Raw genomic sequence first — 16,764 nt, 5'->3', positions numbered from 1 at the left:
AATGCTCCCACATGTCAGATCAATGGTGCGGACAGCAGCCTTGGGTGCAACAGAGATGGTGTTCACATAAAAGAGGCAGATTTCCATGGTGACACGGAGGAAACTTTTTTTTTTCCTCCTGAAAAGGGCGACGTAGACCTAATCAGTTTGGAATCTCTGTTCACCTATGTGAGCAACTGGACTATGCTGAAGGCACCAAGAGCATAAAATGGAGAAAGTAAAAACACATTCAATGAATGGAGCTGGGAAAATCTGGAGAGTCAGGTGCAAAAGAATGAGATGAATCACATTTTTATATCCTGCACAAAAGTTAACTCAAAATAGACTTGGACATTAGGTCCTTCCAACCCAGCCATAAAAATCACAGAAGGAAGTAGGCAAAACCCTTTGTAATACTGACTTGAATGATTATTTGAGAAATTGACTCCAAGACTAAGGGAAACAAAAGCAAAAATTAATAGAGATATTAAGTTATGTTTATACACAATGGAATACTTATCACATATAAGAAAAGGTAATTTTTTTATCTGTGGGGAACAGGTTGTGTCTTCCAAGAAGCTCAGGGAGTCTAAGGGCCACTCTTGGAAATTTTTGATCAATCTGGCTGTCCGTGATATGCAAGGGTCCAAGGATGTGGTGGTGCTCATGCCCGTTGGTGCTGGGATTTACCTGGGTAACCCTGGTAATGCTCAGGGTTTTCCTGACACCTGTCAATGCTCAGGGGTCTCTAGGGCTTGCATCCAGAGATGCTCCAGGCCATAAGATTGTACCTGGGGTCGGGTGCATACAAACCAGAGTATCTCCTGAATTATCTCCCTGGCCCCAAAGGATGAAATCTTGTCTTCTGCAACCACATAGATGGAAATAGAGAGCATCATACTGAGTGAAATAAATCAGGATAAAGATAAATGCCAGATTATCTCACTTATATGTGGGATATGGGGTGGGAGTGATAGTACAGCAGGGCTTCTGCCTTTCACAGGGCAACCTGGATTTGATCTCTTGGCACTCTATATGGTCCCCTGAGCCCCGACTGGAGTGACCTCTTAGTTCAGCGTCAAAGGTAGGTCCTGAACACAGCTGGGTATGGGCCAAAAGCCACACCATACCAAAACAAAACAAAGTGAGAAGCAACAGCAACAACAACAAAGAATCAAAGCAAGGAAGAGACAAAGTCAAACAAAAATCAATCCTTTCATTCTGACTGCACAACTGAGGTTAGCGAAAGGGGAGCTGGAAGAGAACGGAAAAGGGTGAAGGGGGTCCAAAGGATAGTGGGGCAGGAATATTGGTTTTGGGGTAGTGAGTGTCGTACGGTAACATACACTTGAAAAGGGATGAAACTAAACCTTTAAAGCATGAGCAATAGGACGAGGGGTAGGGCATTTGCCTTGCACTTGGTTGACCTGACCAACTTGGGTTCGATTCCTCCGCCCTTCTTGGAGAGCCTGGCAAGCTACCAGGCTTATCTTGCCCATGCAGCAAAGCCTGGCAAGCTACCCGTGACGTATTCAATATGCCAAACACAGTAACAACAAGTCTTACAATGGAGACGTTACTGGACCTGCTCAAGCAAATCGATGAACAGGAGGACAGTGTTACAGAGCAGTGCTACAGTCCTATAAACTGTTAACCTCAATAAAATATAAGCTAAAAAAAATGACGCTTAGATGTTTTGACTTAGTATTACTGCAAAGAGTTTTTCAGGATGCCCCAGGAATGGCTGTCATGATCATTCCCATTTGATATATATATTTTTTATTTCATTTATTTAAACATTCACAGCTCTGTGGTTTGCCGGGGCGAGGGGTGTGAGGAAGCCAGCACCCAGGGAGGGCTCGATTACGCATGCCATGGGGTCCAAGACTAGACTGTCTCCAAACAGAGCTGATCTCAGGCAAGGATGGAAGCAAAGGAGAGAGTTTCTGCCAGTGTGTGCACCCAGCTCCCACCCCAGCTCACAAACTGCTTCAGTTTATGGTGTGTCCTAGGTGGCAGGCACTTTGCTAGGAATATAGGGGATGACAGAACAGATGAGGTCAGATGAATCTCTTCAAACAGTGCCTGCAGAGTCAAGAGAAGAAGTCAATACCCACAACACAGGCATCCTGCAAGGGCAGCCTGGGCTTCTGGTTTGTCCCAACAGCCCTGTGAGGAAGAAAACCACCTGCTCTATGAGGCACTGACCAACAGGTCCAAGAGTTCCTGCTCTGTGACAGGAAGTACCTGGGGAGGCAGCTGAGAAAGGGTGGACCACTGTCCTGGGAAAGCTACTGGGAAGATGGCCAAGATGGAATGAACCAATGTTGCTCACTGGAGCATTACTTGTAATGGAAAAAAAAATTGCAGGCAGTGTTGGTTCATGTATTCATTCCTTCCATCTTCACTCACTGGCTCACTCATTCATTAAACACATGCTGAGCACCACCCACTGTCAGGTGCAGAGGTGAGAATGGAACTTGTAGCAGGGACCACAGGTCTGAGCACAGTCTCCCAGCGTGCATGGGCCAGAGAAGGGGACAGAAACTGGTGGGAAAATAACTAGGTCTCTGCTGGGTGGAGCAAGTGCTGTGATCAGAAACACAGCAGGGTTAGGCTAGAAGAGAAATGTCCAGGGAGAGGAGCTACCGGAGGTGGTTTGGGAAGGCCTCCCCAGTAAGCACCTTTAGAGCAGGGACAACAGAAAGGAGGAAGTCATGTGGAACCCGGACAAGGACACTCCAAGAAGAGGATGGGAAGCAGAAAGGCCGGGCTGGGCTGGTCAAGCTTGCTTTGCATGTCTGAGCAACCCAAAGAAATTCCGTGTGAACCAGGTAGGGAGTCCGGTAGGGAGCATATTATTGTAGGGGTTTAGGGGAAAGGGGAAGACAATGGTAGAGTGGGAGCACTGAGACAGTGGAGGGAAGCTGACAATGGGTGGAGGTGTGATTCTGGAATTTTTTTTTCATGAAACCCTGCCATTATTATTATTGTAAATCACAGTACCTAAAATTAAGAGAAAGAGAAAGAGAGAGGAGAGAGAAAGAGAGAGAGAAGAGAAAGAGAATGGGTAAACTGTTATTTCTCCATTCAACCAAAGACTGTACAGCAGTAATGTATATGAAATGAAGCACTGTAGCACTGTCCTCCCGTTGTTCATTGATTTTCTCGAGTGGGCCCAGTAATGTCTCCATTGTGTTACTCTATTTTGGCATATCGAATGCGTCACGGGTAGCTTGCCAGGCTTTGCCGTGTGGGCGAGATACTCTCCGTAGCTTGCCGGGCTCTCCAAGAGGGACGGAGGAATCAAACTTGGGTCGGCCGGGTCGGTCGCTTGCAAAGCAAATGCCCTACCCACTGTGCTATCGCTTCAGCCCATGAAATGAATAAACACATTAATATATATTCATCACGAATCACGAATCACGACCATCCTGTTATTCATCGATTGCCTCGAGCAGGCCACAGTAACATCTCCTTCATCCTAGCCCTGAGATTATATTCAAGGCTCTTTAGGATTCATATTCATTTAATAATGTATATGAATAATGCATTCATATACATTATTAAATGAATAAACAAGATAAACTTTTTTTTAAGTGGGGAAAGGGAGGGAGTCTCTTAGCAGGGCTGGAGTCCCAGGGCCACTCCTAGTGAGACTCCTGCCCTGCTCTGCTGGTCTCCATGAGCTGCGTCTTCTTTCTGTTCCATTACTCTAGGCACCACACCACGTGGCATTTTACATTCCTCCAGCACTGAGTACACCAGGGGATTTCTTATGGATCTCTGACAATCTGTCTATCAAATTCTTGATAATTTCTACCACAAATCCATGGTCTATTAGCTGACAAGAGCATCTCCATGGCACAGTGGCAAAAAAATCTCAACAATGGCTATTGGGCAGGTCTTGAGGAAGGAGGCCTGGACTGGGGTTGGGGGCTTGAAATATAGATTTGGGGATCCTTGATCCACGGGGAGTATTAAAACCAATCATTGGTGTATTGGTCGTGTGACTTATCATTATCCCATTTTTAAACAATGGAAAAATAAAAACAAGTGTTTTGCTGATAAGCCACTATCTGAACTAGAAGCAAATCTGCAACAGACTAGATCTCATCCCTGGGTCCATTCCTTGCTTTCTGAATGGTTGTTTTCCTTCCAGAAGTCCCAGTTAGTTCTCACTGCAAATAAGAGCTTTTGCTTCCAAGTTTAAACAAATAGAAATCCCCCACGAATCCTTGGAATCAGAAGAAATCTAAAACCATTGTACTGTTTTCCTAAAAATACCTACTTACCATATTGTGAATGCAAGTCACGTCAAGTCAAGCCATTTGTTGTGTAAGCAGCTTTCTAATTCCTCCCCACTCCCCATATGAATATATTTGTAGGCATGATGTGTTCTCGGCAGAAGATAGGTGGAATCATAGACCTCAACACAAGAATAGTGTTGAAATTACAACCACATGAAGCTTCCCCCTGGAATGGCAGCCTGATTTTGGCTTGTTAGCCTAAAAAGAATATATAAAAATAAATAAATAAAAGAAAAGAAAAGAATATTGGGGCTGGAGCAATAGCACAGTGGGTAGGGCGTTTGCCTTGCATGCAGCCACCCCGGGTTCAATTCCCAGCATCCCACATGGTCCCCTGCGCACCGCCAGGGGTGATCTTGAGTGCATAGCCAGGAGTAAACCCTTTTTGGGTGTGATCCAAGAAAGCAAAAAAAAAAAAAAAAGAAGAATATAATAGTGAGAGGGGTGGGGCTACCTCTACAGCTAGTAGATCCTGCCTGCTGGGAATGAGCAAGGCTTTCCTAGACTCTAAGCTCCACAAGGCAGGCTACCATGCCCTGTGATTGGAAGACTCAGTAAGGTTCTGTAGACCTAGCATGGTGCTTGTACCAGGAATTGGGCCACCTTCTGTAAGCTTGATGGAAACGCTCAGTCTCAGTCTCCCTTTTCCCTATGAAGCTTGCTAATTCAGAAGCTGCATTTTAACAAGATTCCCAAGTGATTGCTCTATTCATGCACGCTTGATAAATACTGACCTAGCAAAACTAGCTGAGGATTGTCTAAATCTGTGTGATTTTTCTTTTTCTTAAAAAATTTCACCACCACCTACTTCGGTAGGATGAAACAGAAGAGTTGACTTGAGTTGATCCCCCCTCCTGCTTTCCAAGTTGGGAAGTGGGGTGAAGGGAGGGGTACTAAACCGAGTGATAAAACGTTTGAAGAGAAAGAGTAATCAAAGCAGTTTCCCCAAATTTAGTCACATAAGAAAGTAAAACATTTGAAATACTGTGGATATTAATTCAAATTATTCTGTATAGCAAGGTCAGGCTAACATTACCTTGTTGGTAAACAAAGAGAAAAGCAGCAATTAAAATTCCTGATGACTTTGATCATATGTGGATCAGGAAAAATCTCTCCTGAAAACTAACAGATTGTCTATGATCTGCAAGTTCTGCTTCCATCTGTGTAGGATTTGGACTGAGAAGATTCAGCAGGCACCAATAACATACTGAATGGCAGTAGGAGAGAAAGGACACCAGGTCTTTCAAAGAATGGGGCTTTAATGCCAGGAACTGGTACACAGACAATGTTATTGGGGAAGATTTCAGAGTACAGTGAGACATCCCCGAGACAGGTAAGGGGGAGAAGCTGCAAGTCCTTGAGAGTCAGCAGGAACAGAGAGGGGGAGGCATTGCCTGGAGGAGCATGTGGTGTCGGAGCCACAGAGGAGATGGGCCTGCAGCCAGAGATGCTGCCCCGGCAGAGAGTTACTGTGGAAAGATCCAATCCCTCTCCTCACTTTTACTCCTGCCCTCCCACCTCCTTCAAGGTCTCGCCTCAGAAGGGAGGCTGGGAAATGCAGCGAGTAAGGTTCAGCCTTGTGAGGACATAGGAAGGTTCAGGATGATTTCTGGCCTCATTCAGGCTGACCTATGACCACCGGGTTCCACACCTTAGGAACTCACATAATAAATTACTAGCAGCGAGTCTTCATCTTAAGAATCAAAGTCTGCAGAACTGTGACTCATTGGCCCAGACGAAGCAATAAAAGGAACTGTGTTTGGGGAGGAGTATGTAGCCTCTACAAAGGACCTGAGTAGTCCAACACATTAGAAATGGCTGGTGTGAGGGCACAAGCTTGGCTGGGCAGTAGACTGCTCTTGGACACAGATCCCCTGTTGCCAAGGGCAGGTGGTTAACCTCTTGGGTTCCCATTTTCCTGATTTGCAAATTGCACAAAACTCCATCTAGTGGTCTTCTGAGATGACAGGGGCCTCAGGTTCCCTGCACCCAGAGAACAAGTGAACAGAGAGCATGCTAAGAGAACACAGGGTACCTGCTAGGACTATGCTTCCAGATGGAAGTCCTGGTCCAAGTCTTTTTCTCTAGTAAAACGCAAGAGCCCCACTGTCCTGTAGAAACTGCCGGAAGAGAATTAGTAAGGCCAAACAAAGCTACCAACAGGGGGCCCAGCTACTTCCTCCACATCTCCTGAGAACTTTGAGGGACAGATCCCCCTCATAGCTGTCAACTACTTCTTCCAACAGAGCCCAGCGACCCCAGGACTGCCTCACTGGCTCTATCTCCTGCTGGCGGCACTGATACAGACTCCAGACTACAACTACCTTGTCCCACGCTGCCTTGTCACTCAGCTCTTAGGAATGATGCTTTCTAAACAGCTCCATAGACATTCAGCATCCTCAAAATAAACCAGACATGGTGACTCAACCTACTCCCCCAACCCCACCAAATAAGATCCAGAAAAGCACTTAAAAATTCTATCCATATATGATGTTAGGCAATTTACTTAATCTATTTGAGGTTCTCTTTCCCCAGATGCAAATGCAGACAATAAATATTTCATCAGTGTTTTATAAAGATTAAATGTTCAACACACAGGAGGCACATAGCAGTTTTGCCCAGGGAAAATCTTCAGTATGTGCTACTTCATCAGCTTGATTGTTTTATTTTGAACCCTCCTCATTCCTCCTCCTCCCCTTTTTGGTGGTGGGGGTACTCAGGAGCATTGGGTGGCCGCTCCTCGCAGTACTCAGTCAACTGGGCTGGAAGTTCTATGCAAGGTCCAAAGGATACGGTGTTGCTAGATTCCCTGCTCAGTTCCTATGTTGTGGGACATTATCTAGGCCACCCAGCATTACTCAGCATCTTCCAGGGCCCACACCTGGCAGTGCTTGGCAGGGAAGCTGCACCCAAAGATGGTTTTGGGGAACATATGTGGTGCCAGGGATAGAACTAGGGCCAGCCACATGGAAACAAAGAGCCCTAACCCTGGACTATCTCTCTAATCCTCTACATTCTTATCTTTTAAAGGAGACTGTGAGTGGAATTCATAAATAATGGGTAAAAAATGGACTCATAATGAGTAAAAAACAAATAGACGCAGGAAGCATGCCCAATCCTTTTATTTAGTCTTAACTGCAAAGTTAGAATTTTGTAATAAGGTGATTCTTTATTTATTGAATTTTTGGTTTTTGGGCCACAATTTAGCATTACTCCTGGCTTTGTGCTCAGGGATTACTCCTGGCGATGCTAGGGAACCTTATGCACTGCTGATCAGATTCAGGTATGGACCAATTAGGGCTGCATGCAAAACAAGTGCCTTACTTATTTTTATTATTATTATAAGCAAATAATATTTACTTATAAATTATAAATAAGTAAATAATAATTACTTATTATTAAGTGTAGTGGGCTGGAGCGATAGCACAGCGGGTAGGGCGTTCGCCTTACAAGCGGCCAACATGGCCGACACGAGTTCGATTCCTCCGCCCCTCTCGGAGAGCCCGGCAAGCTACCGAGAGTATTCCATATGCCAGACACAGTAACAACAAAGTCTCCAATGGAGACGTTACTGGGCCCGCTCGAGCAAATCGACGATCAACGGGAGGGCCTTTACCTTTACCTTTTATTAAGTGTAGTATCTCTCTAAACGAATGAACGGGATTTTTCAAGACCTTTGGTCATTTAAAAACTGAAAACCCAGTGGTGAGGGCCCACCCCAGAGTTCTGGCTTCAGCAGAGCAGGCTAGGGTTTCAGCAGGGGCTTTTCTGACAGAACCCAGGATATGGGTGGTTGTTGGTCTGAGGATTCCTTTTCGAGAGTCACTCAGTCTGAAGATAAGTTTGACAAGCCACAAAGAGCAGAGGAAGGTGTCACTGATTCCAGCCTATGGGGACTCCAGGAAGACACTTAGGTGCTGGGAAAGAAGACTCCTTCAGCCCGGATGGCAAGAAGATTCCAGAGTACTGAAAGGCACGTGAGATGGTGAGCTGGATGGAGAAGTAAAGACCGTCACCTCCTCAAGTTGAGTACCCCCAGGATGTCCCTGAGAATGTGCTGCCAGACATGGTCCAGAGGCCAGAAGAGTCACTTTCAGTTGTTATGTGATAATTACCTTAATGCTTGATCTGCAAGAAGAAAGAGGGGTGGGGGATGCGGATCAAGTGAAGGCACATGTGGCCTGCAAGTCAGGCTTCCATCCCTGGCACTGCAGAGTCCCCTGAGCACTGTGAAGTTTGCCTTAGCTGCCTCCTCCTGCCCCCAGAAAAGTAAAATAAAGGAAAGAAGTCTGGAAGGGAAGTGAGGTGGTGTTGGTCTGATATCCCCCTCGCTGTTCCTGTGCCTCAAACCTCACACAGCTGGAGGGGGGACAAAGGGAAAATTGAGGTTGAACAGAGTTGAGGACTCTCAGGATCTCCCAGGCAAAAACAGGCAGAGCTGGGACTGGGGGTGGGGTCTCCCCTAGACCGTAAACCACAGACAGAGTGTCAATGATACCCACTGACTCCTGTAAGCTGGCAGTGCTCTAGACCCTTTACACAAACTGGCCCATCTAGTCCTTGCCCTTGCACTTTGTGGAACTCCACACAGCATCAGCATCATTACCACAGAAGCAAGAGAGGCCACAAACCCTGGTTGAGGACACAGCAGGGAGAGTCAGGATTCATACTCAGAGGGGCTCCTGAATTCCAGCCCATCACCACTGCACAGACTGGTCTCCCTATTCAGCACTCAGTACAATAGCTGAAATATGGAATCGACTTAGGTGGCTAGTGACAGATGAATGGATTATGAAGATGTGGTGTATATATATATACAATGGAACACTCTGCAGATGCAAGGAACGGTGACATCATGCAATTTGTTGCAACATGGTCATAACTAGAAGATATCGTGTTGAGTGAAATAAGTTAGAAGAAGAAAGACAAACACAGGGTGATCTGACTTATCTGTGGTATACAGAAGAAGTGGATGAAGAGTGGTATAGTTATATAGCCAAAGCACAGACTCAACAACACTGAAAACATGCGATCTAAACTACAACCACAGAACTTGAAATGTGTCTGTCATGTGGCAGGTATGGAGTGAGCGAGGTAGGTGGGGTGCATGGTAACACTGGCCGAGGGAAGCTGACACTGGTGGTGGGATTGGTGTTGAAATATTGTATGCCTAAAACCCAATAATCAATAACTTTGTAAATCACAGTTCTTAAATAATTTTTTTAAAAGGCTCATAAATTAAGGAATTCAAAAGAAGTTTAGCAAAAGTAAGCAGACAGCTTGTCAAGCACTATGCCTTCGGGATTTAAGCACAAATCCTGTTTGCCTTGGCTTAACTGACTGGATTGACCTTCTCTGGAGCCAATCACATTCTCTTCTCTTCTTACAGACTCTACCTTGCCCTCCCTGCCAGCCTTGTGCCCACCTCTTCTCTAGGACTGAGCCTCCCTGCGAAGACAGGGACAAAAGTGAGGGCAGGGGTGTGAGGGCTGGCATGGAGCCCCATCCCACCCTGGCCTCTCTCTTCCATTCACCGCTGCCCTGGCCCTCCTCCTCTTTGTCACCCAGCCGCAAACCCAGTCACCACAGTGCTCTACCCTGCTCTTTCTGTAGTGACCTGACCAGCTGTGAGGCCTTCTTTCCTGAGACTGAGTCCTTCAGAGCTGTGAAAATAGAAAGATGCTCAAGTCACAGAGAGTACTCCAATGAGAGTACTGCCCTGTACAGCCGGGGAATCTGGCCCAGGCGAGTCTCATGGGCCGAGACTCCGAACGTGGAATTTCTAGATGCTTGGGAGTTAAAGCTCTTAAAGTAAGTATCTTTTCCATTGGAAGGGGTGACAACTTCTTTGCTATCTGTCCTTGGAAAGGTGGAGTCTAAACTCCAGGTCCCTGTGAGTCTGCATTAGCTTCAGTGACTTGTGTGGTCATTAGCATCTAGAAGAAGTCGTGCTCTGGAATTTCTGAGGCCAGTTCATAGGAAGTCAGGTGGCTCTGTTAAGCTCTGCCTGGAGGCCATGGGTGACTGTGTAGAAGCGCTCTCTTGTAATGAATAGGGCACAGTGAGAAGTCAAGGTGAAGCCCCAGTCACACAGTAAGAAACAAGCTACCAGCTCCAGCCCGTGTCTCTCAGCTGATGCCCCATTAAAAAGTAAATTCTTCAAAACGCTTCCAAATTTGGATAAGATTGCATTAAGTAAAATATGTTCATTTTTCAGCCATAGAAGATCTGAACACGATAATTTTTATTACAAATTAGTGATATTTCATGTTGTTTAAAACTATGTCAGAGGACATGTCTATAATATTTAAATCATCAGATTATTTAACAGCCAATCAATTGACCGCATTTTTGTAAGTTGTGGAAAATAATTTTTCTCATTAAGATGTGAATTCTTAAGAATTTGTGTTTGATTTTCATTTCAATGTGAAATGAGAACATCTATAAACTCCTTAAATGTCTATTTGATAAGAACTTTCCCCCATAAATACTAATACTCTCATCAAGTAATTTGTACATTCCCAATATTTTTTTTCCATTTATTTTCAAATGTGGCAAGGGTATACTTATTTCTCTTTTTAAGTGTTAGGTACATTCATTTCCCTTTTATTTTAGTTTTTGGGGAGACATGCCATCAGTACTCAAGGTTTACTCCTGATTGCGCACAGGGATCACTCTTAGTGGGGCTCAAGGAACCACATGGGTGCTGGTGATCAAATTTGGATTAGCTGTGTGCAAGGCATGTACCTTGTCCACTGTAATATTGCTCTGGACCCCTCATTTCTCTTTTCAAAGTTTTTAACACATTACAATAAAAGCATCCCACCCCATCAAAAAATAAAGAAAAGAAATGAACAGAAACTTCCTCAAAGAAATACAAATGGACAAAAGGCACATGAAAAAATGTTCTACATCACTAATCATCAAGGAGATGCAAATCAAAACAACAATGAAATGTCATTGTTCTTATACCACAGAGACTGGCACACATCAAAAAGAACAACCAGTGCTGGAGTAGATGTGGGGAGACAGGGACTCTCCTTTACTGTTGGTGGGAATGTCGACTGGTCCAACCTTTCTGGAGAACAATATGGGAATTCCTCAAAAAGCTAGAAATTGAGGTTCCATTCACGGTCACGGTCATGGTCCTGAAATACCACTTCTGGGAATATACCCCAAGTCCCCCACAAACACACTGCAGAAATATGTGCCAAGCTGGGTTTGATCAACCCATATAATCCACTGAGCCCCGCCAGGAGTGATCCCTGAGTTCAGAGCCAGTAGTAAGCCTTAAGCACGGCTGGGTGTGCCTCACCCCCTTACCCCCCTCCAAAAAAAAAATTAAAAAATTAAATAAAGGAGGCTGGAGTTTTGCAATTAGGATTCAAAACCAATGCTAAACATCGCTCCCACCCGAGAAAGACCTCTGAAAATGTTTCTCATGTGGTCTGGAAGTGGGAGTGGAAGGGGTATATAGTTTCTGGGGTGCCATCATTCCCAACACCTCCTTTCTGCAGACACCCTAGTCTCTTCAGGACCAGGGTAGCATGTCCGGCTGTTCCTATCAGGCCTTGGGCGAGCCCTCTCCAAACCCAAGGCCACTGGCACTGACCTTGGCCTGAATTTTTCTATGTCTCCCTGGCTCTGGCCTCCACCCTCACGCTTAATTCATTCCTCTTCAGCAAGTGTGACTCATCAGGCTTAGGGGACAGGACTGAAATGGCTCCTATTAGCCTCAGCTGTTTGGAGGCAGAAATCAATGCCATTTGAATACAGCCCTTCCTTTGCCTTCCTCTTTGCAAAGCTGATTGGGGCTTCTGTTTGTTGGAATCGCTTGAAATGAGGGAGATGACTGCACCGGACTTAGCAGGAGAGCTGCTGCCTTGCTCCTCTTGCAGCTTTCTGCTCGCTCAGCCCAGCTGGTCCGGAAGAGAAGCCCGGCCTCTTCCCGATGCTAATCTGTATGATCCATGGACCGCAACAGCGAAGAACAAACAATCAGCACCTATGGATTCTTCCCCCAACCGCAGCCCTCAGTGTGTGGCAGTGAAGACATTCGTTTATCATCCTGCATCTCACCTCCTTCATCCTCAGAATACAAACGACCACGGCTTCCTGCTCCCACGTTCCTAACACACACAGCTACACTGGGTATTGCCTCCCCTCTCCTGTCCTGACAGATTCATCCGTCAGTCTTGCTCCAAGAGCGTCTTCACATCTCCATGAAAAAATGGCTGTGGTTCCCCGTTTTTGTTCATGCGTTTCACGTATTCATCTAATGGACGGTACGGGGTGCTATTGGGCGTGGTGTTTGCACTTTTAGTTCCAAGCTGATTGTCTGAATGAGATTATCTGATGACTGTTAATATCAGTCGGGTGTGGACGCTTAACATGCACAGTGCGTTACTGTGAAAACGGAAAGCAAGAGACTTCACTATTTTACATGAAGAGCTGGGTCAAAAAAAAAAAAGTCAGTGTCAATCTAAGGGAAGGAAGGGAAATCAATCTAAGGAAAATACTTAGAATGGAGCGATTAGGGCTGCTGTGCAATGAACATTTCCCATTTGCTGAATGTCTCCTATGTCCTTTCAGCTCTGCAAACCAAACTGAGTCAGGTATTATTTTGCAAAATCAAAGGCTACATACATAAATGGTTGATGAGCAAAACTAATATCACCTCTCTCTGTTTCACTGAAAGAGAATGTTCTTGAAAGGAAAATATTTAACAGGTGGGCCAGAGAATTTAAAATGAAAGTCTCCCTTTGAGCATGGTCACCCACAGCTCTCTTCCCCAGAGGCAAACGTTGCTATTAGTTCCCCTCTGCACACATGAGAACAGACTTATAACTAGTCCTTGGCCCACACTGCTCAACACATCACTCCTCACTCGCCATCTTCACAGGAACCTGTTCTGGGGATCATCCCAGGAAGGAGAGAGCTTCTGGATCCCTGCTTAGGGCACTCCATCATGTGCAGGATGTATCTAATGGTATTTAGATGGCATCCTAACTTGCTGTTACCTCCATGCTGTAGGACGTGGCCTATACCTTGAAAGTGTGCATGGGTGGGTCTTCCTGAAAGGCAGAGTTCTGGAGGTGGAGCTGCAGAGTCCAAGTGTTTGTGCATTTGTAATTCTCTGGGATGACAACCTGTCTTACTGGGGTTATTCCTATTTTCAGCCCCTCAGTAACCTAGGAGCCTCCTGCATCCTTGTCAGATGAAATGTGTTGCCAAGGTTTTCAAGTCTCTGTCAATCTAACTGGGCTGCTGCTGTGTCAGTTTGCATTTATCATACTGGAAGGGAGGCTAAGCTCTGTTTGGCTTGGGTCAAAGTTATTTCTGTTTAATTTTCTGAAAATGATCTGTTTACTTCCCATATCCTTTTATTTATTATATTTCAGGGCCTTTCCCCGGCCCCCCTCCCAGGATTTGAAGGGATTGTTCTATGTTAGCCCAACTTCAAAGAATTAACTTAAGGTTAAGCAAGTAAAAGTAATCATCCAAAGTTAGGAATATTCCAGATGGAGGTGAGATTTAGACCCAGGTCCATCCTTAAAGATGCCTCTGAGGTATCTGGAGGCCTGGCAGTTACATTTCTGCTTCTGAAAGGGAGCAACAGTGGCCAATCATAGAAGGTAACATCACCCTCAAGGGAAGAAACGACGCTAAGGTATCTGAGAGCACTGGGTACTGGACGTGGATATTAAATAAAAGATGCTGCAATTTGAAAACCGGAAAACTAAGTATAGAGAATTCAGATATTACAAGGGAAGAGGACATGGGTAGACAGAAAGAAATCCAGTGAAAGGCTATTTCCAGCAGTGGGAGGATGTGGGAGACAATATCTAGAAATATGGCATATCTGACAAGATGCTAATGCAATTCAATGTGCAGAAACACAATAGCCCATAATGTAGTTTTGGTGAAATCACATGTTATAGTGGATAGCTCTTAGTTCTGTTTCTCCATTTAAGTTCCCAGAATCAGGGTCCTTCCTCCTATTGTGCCTCACATAAATATGTTTCTCTCAATCCTTAGATAAACAGGTTTAGACTGTATATAATTTTGTTATCAAAATATTCTAAGCTGATCATTAAATAGCAGTGTGTTCTGTTACACAAAAATTTAAAAATAATAAAATTCTCTTTTATGAAAGGGGAAAAACAGAACTGACAGATATCCAGACCCTTCTTAGAGGTGACCACTATGTCAGCACCAAATGCAGATGACAAGCCATAGCAATAGGTTGGGTCTAAGGTCCTAGAGGTGTATTGAGAAGGAAGAGAAGAGAATAATTCACTTCTGAAACTCTGCAGAGAAAAGGCTGAAATCTATTTTAGTATGACTCATGAGAGAAAGGCTTCCGAGCCAAAATAACAGTTATTGTGGTTGCAGAGGAATGTTTTAGCATCTTCAAGTCAACAAATCACTAAAATGTTTTTTAGGTATTGACGTAGGGCTGACTAAGACCTTGCAATCTCCCTCCATCCAGCATGTTCTCCTCTGCTCTCTACGCCTGTCCTGTGAGTGTCCTCTGCAGACTGTCCAAATGCCAGGTGCCATGCTCTAAACCTCCAGGTTCAAAATGGCACCTCCCAACCTAAAGCAAAGATGCAGGCAGACAAGCCCTTCCTACTCGGAACCCCACAAAATGGGGCTCAGTGAAAAGATGGCAAAATTTAGAAAATAAAACAAAACAAATCATAACTTCCCCCCACCCCCAAACCCATGTTAGAAATCCTGCCCTATCTGCATCCTTGTTGTAGTAAGGGGGAAAGAGGGAACAATCCAAATGGTCCTTATGTAGTTGCGCTATTTTGCTTGCCTGTTTTGAGGGGATGGTTTCTGCAGAGTATGAGATAGTTTCCATCTAGAAGTTTCTTAAGATGGCTGTTATAGAAATGCATCCTGCATTACTGGGTGGAGGGAAGGGGAATAAGTTGCTCCTTGGGGAATGTGGGACCACTCTCATTTTCTGAGGGTCTACAAAGGCATGGAGGAGATTCACCAGGGATGTGAATGCTCCCACCTGTCTAAAGCCAGCTGAAAGGTAAAGAGGACAGGAGATCTCAACCTCTGGGGCAAAAATCTTCCATCGGCACTCAGGTGGAACATGTGGCTGGAGACTCAGAGGGATGACCAGTCCTTGGGTATCATGAGAGGACCGGGGGACACTGTGCAGCCAGCTCCTGCATATGACATTTGGGAATTCAAACTCTTCATTCATCCAAGACAGTTCTGGATCCTATTTCACCCGACCTTGGTCATTATGCGGAAATATGTTATCTGTTCCGGTACCAGCATGTCACAGTGACTAGCAGAAGGACACAAACCTCAGAATTCAGTTCATGTATTTCTACACGCATTCTCTTGTGGAGTCCCACTGGGAAGACTGATACTCTCTGTCATGAGGGAGTGAAAAAAATTTCATGGCAAACTGCATCACATAGGAAGGAGAGGAAGAAATATCACTTTTTCTAGTTTATTCCCATCTATAACTTGTCCAGTTACACTAAACTTTGCAAACCTCATGTTCTTCTGTAATAAAGAGCGGGAAATAAGGCCAGAGAAACTGTATTGCAGACAGGGTGCCTGCCTTGAAAGCGGCTGACCCAAGTTTGATACTGGCAACCAATCCCTGAGCACCACCAGGAGTGATTCCTGAGCAAAGAGCTAGGAGTAAGCCCTAAGCAACCCACCACCGCTTCCTCACCATACACATGCAAGAAAGAGTGGAAACAGATGATCTGTAAGGTATTTTATAGCTAAGTTCTGAAGCTAAGTCTGGCTACATAAAGTATTAATTTTATCTTTAAATTGTAAATGTAATGATGTACATGGAGGAAGGAGATATTTTTCTTCTTCATATTCAGATGCTCATTTTCAGATCAGGGACAACCACTTCTGAATATCACCCCAGATTTCTAGGCCTAGGCAGACATATTATGATATGTATGCAATGCCAATAGAAATACCTTATGCTCTTCTTTCCTCCTCATGAAAATTCTTGCTACAGGCATGTACCATACTTTATAATTTGGAATGAGAGGCATTCATATCACTCCCTAAGTTTTGCTATTACAAACAAAATTGCAACAAATAGTGTTTGACATATGTACATTTTTCTACCACGTATTCCTAGAAATGGAACTGTTAACTAAAAGGTCATGAGCTTCTATGTATTGAATAGTTACTGCCAAATTGCCCTGCAATGGAAAGAGCTGTGTGGAGTGAGATCCCTGCCAAGAGAACATTCAAGAAGTGCCTTGCTCTCTTGTCAACACTCAACTATTAAGATTCTTGATGTTGGTGAATCTGGAAAAAACTGAATCTTTTGTGATTTTCGTTTGCAATTCATTTATGAATTTCATTTATGAGTGAGGTAAAAAATTTGTCAGATGTTTTCCTTTGCCTTCCTTTTTCTCTGTGACTCTGCACTTTTTTCTTTTCTTTTTTTTATCTCAAACACAAATGC

General features: G+C 44.6%; 1 protein-coding gene across 2 annotated transcripts in view; it reads right to left on the bottom strand.

Moving 5' to 3' along the window:
• The window catches only part of MYRIP (myosin VIIA and Rab interacting protein), a 360,073-nt gene that overhangs the window by 97,526 nt on the left and 245,783 nt on the right, over positions 1-16,764 (bottom strand). The window lies entirely within an intron of this gene.

Source organism: Sorex fumeus, unplaced genomic scaffold (genome assembly GCF_029834395.1).
Source record: "Sorex fumeus unplaced genomic scaffold, SorFum_2.1 ptg000072l, whole genome shotgun sequence".
In the NCBI taxonomy this organism is placed as follows: Eukaryota; Metazoa; Chordata; class Mammalia; order Eulipotyphla; family Soricidae; genus Sorex; species Sorex fumeus.
This window is presented reverse-complemented; position numbering and strand designations above follow the sequence as displayed.